This window comes from Geospiza fortis, unplaced genomic scaffold (genome assembly GCF_000277835.1).
Source record: "Geospiza fortis unplaced genomic scaffold, GeoFor_1.0 scaffold450, whole genome shotgun sequence".
In the NCBI taxonomy this organism is placed as follows: domain Eukaryota; kingdom Metazoa; phylum Chordata; class Aves; order Passeriformes; family Thraupidae; genus Geospiza; species Geospiza fortis.
Window position 1 is genome coordinate 715,592 of NW_005054416.1, and position 6,089 is coordinate 721,680.

Here is a 6,089-nt window from a genome sequence, read left to right on the forward strand (position 1 = left end):
GTGCCCACCAAGTTGCTCTTTTACTCCTCTCCTCATCGAGACAGAGGATGAGAAAGTAAAGACAGGACAGAACTTGTGGATCAAGGTAAAGGCAACTTAATAAAACAACACCAAAGGCTGTGTGCAAAGGAAAATCCAAATATTAATTCTCTACTTCCCAACAGCAGGCCATGCCCAGCCACTTTCTGGAAAGAAGGGATTCAGTACACGTAGCAGTTGGCAAAATTAACTGATGGTGGCCTTCAGCTGCCTGTCTCTATGATTGTCCTTTGCTCTTTCCCACAACAGGGACATGGAATAATCCATCCCACAACAGGGAAATGGAATAATCCATCCATCCCTGCAAGTTCAAGGCCAAGCTGGGTGGAGCTCTGAGCAACCTGGTCTAGTGAAAAATGTCCCTGCCCATGGTGAGGGGTTGGAATCAGATGATCTTTAAAGTACCTTCTCAACTTAAGTCATTCTATGATTCTGTGGTTTCTAAGCTGTTTCACTCTAAAAACACTGATCCTATGTTATAGAATGTGGTGATTTGGGACCAGTTTTTAATGCAGTTCAGCTGTCCTTACAACAGAGGTGAGAATCTTTGGAAGAAGCAAGCCATAGGCATTGGGAAGGCCTCTCCTTGCAGCTGAATCCCACTGCATCCATTGGGTGTTCACAACTGTCTTAATTTCCATGCAAGAAATTAACAACTTATTGTTCATGAATCTGAACAGAGAATTTAATTCCTCCAAGGACTCAGGACATGAATAATACCTCCCTGTGACAGACCAATGATGACAGTCATTCTTAAGCTATTTACACCATGCATTGGCACTTAAAAAGCAGCAGAAAAATGAACTTGTGCTGTTCAATTGCTAATGAAAAGTGAAATACATTACCAGATTGTTCTTATCTAAAACATAAGAGATATACAACTGGACTATTGCCATTCAGCTTGCATCAGAAGGGCCATGATAGCAGACCATAAAGGACAGCTAATTAACTGACAGACACACCATCAAGACATCAAATGAAAGTTGGTTCCTAATAGCCTTTTCATGATTAACAGTCAGGTTGTAAATTAGAATCCACGTCTCCCACTGCCCATCCTCAAGTCCTAAGCAAAAGAGTTATCTTACTGTTCATTTACATCATAAACAAGGTTCTGGGTCAAATCTTACTCTAAATTTTGAATCACATATCTTATTTGGAAATATGAAGAGAACTGGGGGTCTTATTGGTGCTACACACATACTGGGAAGAAGTTAACACATTGCAAATTAAGAGAATTTTGAACAATTTAAATTTTAAATTTTAGTTTAAATTGCAAAGCTCATAGAATATTGAGATCAGGGTAAAGGAATGTTGGAAGGAACACCTTCCCTTTGTCAAGGAGGATTGGGTTAGAGAACCTCTAGAACATCTGGAGAACATCTGACATCCACAAATCCATGGGCCCTGATGGGATGCATCCACAAGTGCTGAGAGTTGCCAGACCTCATAGTGAGGCTGCCCATGATCATCTTTGAAACGTGCCAGTGATCAGGACAGGTGTCTGAGGGCTGGAAGAAATGTCACCGCCATCTTCAAAAGGGGCAAGAAAGAGGACCCAGGGACCTACCAGCCAGTCATCCTTACCTCAATCCCTGGGAAGAAGACAGAGCCTCATTGTGGAGGCCATCTCTGTCCACATGGAACACGAGAAGGTGGAATCAGGTGGATTCACTATGGGTTAACCATGCTTGGCCAACCTGATTGCCTTTTGTGATGAAATAACTGCCTGGAGGGGTGAGAGGAGAGCAGTGGATTTTGTCTGCCTTCATTTCAGCAAGGCTTTGGACACTGTCTCTTACAACATCCTCACAGGCAAACTCAGGAAGTGGGGACTGGATGAGTGAACAGGGAGGCGGATTGAGAACTGGTATGTTCTCCACAAGTTATGGAGGAATAGTTTTAAAGTATTTCATTAAATAAATTATTTACCAGTAAAGAAACTGGGACAATTCTAAATACTTTCATAAGGTAAACAGCTAAAATATTTCATCATAGGAACCACATAACTTTTATCTAATATTCAGAAATTCATAATTATTTCCTCAATAAAACATGTAATTCCTAATAATTCTGTATTAATTAAATGTATTATAATTTTCATAAAAATAAAGTACATACTTGGAAGTAAATATGGAAGTAAATAGTGTAATTTATTATGCCAGCATTTTGTTGAAGGTGGACTATTCTACAAGCTTTCATTTTTCATAGGTTATTTTAACTCATTTTTCCTCACAACTAAAAATTATAGGCACACCTATAAATTACTGACAATGTTTGTAGCAGCAGATAAGCACCAGTAAGCTCAATTTAGAGCCCTATCTCCAGCCTGTATATATATTTCTTTTTGTTCACCCACATCTCTGAATTCCTGTCAGCATCAACTTAGGAATGTCTCCCTTTAAGTGATACATTCTGGGTGATCTTTGCTGCTCTCCTGGCAGCCTTGTCATTTCCCTCTGTTCCAGAATCACTATCCAGGTCAATCCTTTTCTTGCTGAATGGAGCTTGCAAGCTCCCTGCACCACACTGTGACAACTAAATCCACTTAGTCATGAGCCAGATTCATCCCACAGCACACAGCCCCATTATTGCTTCATGCATCAGACATGTCCCTCTTGAACTGCAAGAGCAAGAGAATTAATTGAATCCATTTTAACTTGGAATTTTCTCTCTAATCTAATTTCAAAAGGTTGTATTAAAAAAAGATATGACTGGTGTTACGTAATGCTGTAAGTTTGTTTCCCCCCTAAAAAGCCTTTTAATTTCATTGGAATTAGATGCATAAAGCAAACTGGATTTAGCTCATGCTCCTCATGTTGTTCCTGTGGATTTTTAGCTTTAGATATCTTGTGATTTTTTTTCTGTGAGTATGAATATGAAAGATGTCAAGTATGTGTTATCGAAGATACTTCAGCAATATCCAGGAGATGGCAGGTAAGTGTTGAGTTGAACAGGAAGAACTTATTGTGAGGTGGTAGGCTGAGGAACTTCCCAGAGGATGGAGCAGAACTCTGCTCCTGGGATTTCTAAAAGTAATTTCAATGCAGGAGCTTGAGAGTGAATGGGTCTCAGTAGTCAGGGGAACACATTACTCATTGGAGCAAAGTTCTAACATATTCTATTCTTTATATCAAATGCTATTTGCTGCCTTAGTGTCACACTAACAAATTTCATTTAATGGCAAATAAAATTATCTCTGTTGCTCTGTTTGTTTTGCCATGGTTCTGTAATTGATCTGTTTGCTAAAATGGTGCTTTGTTCAGGTATCAGGGAGATGTGAACTCACCCTCTCATGATGATCCTGCCTGTTCTATTTTTACAGGCCTACTCTATTTTTTTGTTACTTGTTGGGGTTTTGTGTTTGTTTTGGTTTATTTTTTTGGTAATTTGTTCTCTTCTACAAATGGATACATAACTGGATTTGGACCTACATTCAGTACTCATGGACCTTATCCCTTAATATTTTCTGTTGAGATCAATATTCTGATGTGACTTGTGGAGCCACAGGGCTATGAAAGCAGTTTGAGAGAGGTGTCTCACAGGAGCTGAAGGAAGGAAAAAGCCCAAATCTCATCAAAACCCCATGAGAGCTAAACTCCAGCCTCTGGTCCTGCTGCTCTTCATTTTTTGGATTTTATTCCTTCCGAAAGGAATTTGTGGCCCCTTGGGGAATGGGAAGCAGACGGATTCAGAGATGACCTCTGCCTCAGACAGTGGTGATTACTGGAATTCGGGAAAATATGCAGAGAAAGGGGGACTCAACACCTGCCTTCTCCTTGTCCACTTTATGTAAACACCCATTAGTTTTGCTTTAATCACTGTGACTTTATAATAATATTGTTCAATGTTTATGAGATCTGTTCACCTGTTTTTACGCTAAAACACTTTGATATTAATCTAAACCCAGAGTATAAATCCATAAACAAAGTAAAATTCACAATCACTTTCACTTGCAGAGATATTCACCAGAGAACAGAAACCAAAGCAGCACCGTGGCAAATGAAATCCTTAGGCAGCACCCTTGAAACCCTTAGGCAGCACCTTCCCAAAGAGATTTTGCAGAACAAAGGCAGAAAAAACCCCAAACCCAAGCACACAGCAGTTAAAACCTTGCAAACGCAACACACAGATCCACACAGACCTTGGGAAAATATTTTTTGTGCAGAATCTCTGTACCTTTGCACAGCACAGGGCCCTGTGACCTGATTTTTGGAAGCCTGTATCTGAGGCATGTGATTTGCTCAGCAAATAATAATTGAGCTGCTATTTTAAAGGAAGATTTTCCCTATCCTGAGGATGCCTCAGGAGAATCTCAGCACTGGGCTCATCAGCGTTTTTGCAGGGCTGGTGGAGGCTGCACTGCTCTCCTGCACAACTGGGGTGATTAGTGAAAGGAATCACTGCTTCTGTTGGGCAGAAGAGACACCAGATATCTAAGTCTTGTGTTCTGCCCCCTCTGAGACCATCTTTTTCCTTCACCATTCCTTCCAAATCATTATTTTTCTCTTCAAGGACTGAATCATGGCGCCCTGCCTGTGTCCTTGTTAAGATCTCAGCTAGAAAAATGCTTTTGCTTAAGAAAATAACATCATGGGAAAGGCCATGGCAACACAAACACTTGTTTTGCCAGAACACATTTATACTGGATGGGTGGATAGTTCAGATGGCCATGAACACTTAATAAAGATCATTTTTCTAGTAATTCCCCAAGGCACTTCCTTCAAAAAAACTATTATAGAGAGACAGGCATTTCAGTGGAAACTGCCAGACTTAAAACAAATATGATTATCTTCTTTTAATAATTTTTCCTGTCACCTTAGCAATCTAGGGAGGCAATTCCTAGTCTAAATAAATTGGATTGTATTATGCCGTTTCAAATCTTCGGTCTTTTCTAAGTTTTATTTTGCATCCAAAATCCTAATAACAGCCTGTAACACATTTACATTCCTGCATTCTTGCATTCTTGCCTCTATTTTGTTGGGTACACAGTATTCCTTTTCTTTTTTTTTTCCCCTCCTCTCTCTCCCTTTGGTAATATGACCATTTTGCATTTTTCCAGATTTGGAAAAACAGGAATGTTTTCAGCCTTCAAATTAGTGTTTAAGGAACAAGAACAAAAAAGGCACCTCTGGCCTTCAGGCACAAATTTAGAACATTAAACTACATGCAGAAAGAAGCAATATGAAATCTTGGGTGAGGAAGTAAAAGCTGTCTAAGAAATTTCACAGACTGAGAGAATTTAAGGGCAGGATGAGACAACAGCTCTCTGAGTTTGACTCCTGTTTGTGAAAGCAATTCCATTTTACCCATTCATTACCATGCTGAGATCCACAGCTCTGCTCAGCTGAAGCAGTGCTTCCAGAAAGGCACACTGCTGCTTTGGAGTGAGAACATCAAGAGGTGGAAAATCAGCACCTTCCTTGACACCTATTAATCACACACTGTTAAATAGCACACAAGTTTCTCATACTTTGAATTTGCTGCTTTGCCCCTCCTGCCCTTGGCTCTCATTTTTACCTCTTCCCACATTATTAAAAAGTCCTTATGTTGTGATAACTTCACACAAAGGAATTCTTTGTGGAGCAATCTCCACATCCTTGGTGCACAGATCTGTCCAAACTGCACCCCCAAACTGCTGTGCTGGATTTCGTGTTACTTGGAGCACTTTACTGCTCTTCATGTGGATAACCCAAGAAATACACTGTGCATTTTCTTGACACATCCTAAGTCACTTGTTACAAGTAGATACATTTAGCATTTCGCATTGTCTGGAGTTACCTAGAACCTGGCTCTAAAATCTCCAGGCAGAGTCTCTCCTGTCCAGTCCACTTGCTCTGGTCTCACTTCCTGCAGCTAATTCAGACTTCCTGTCCCATCTTTCCAGTTTTTTGAAGTTTTGTTCCCTTGAAGAAACATTTGGAGTAAAACACTCATCTAACTTCCTTGTATAACTTGGTCAAACTAAGATTTAAAACAAAGTACTCCCTTTCATTCCTAATCTCAGACAGGAAGCTTTCCTAGCAGATGTGGATACACATTCATGCACAGGT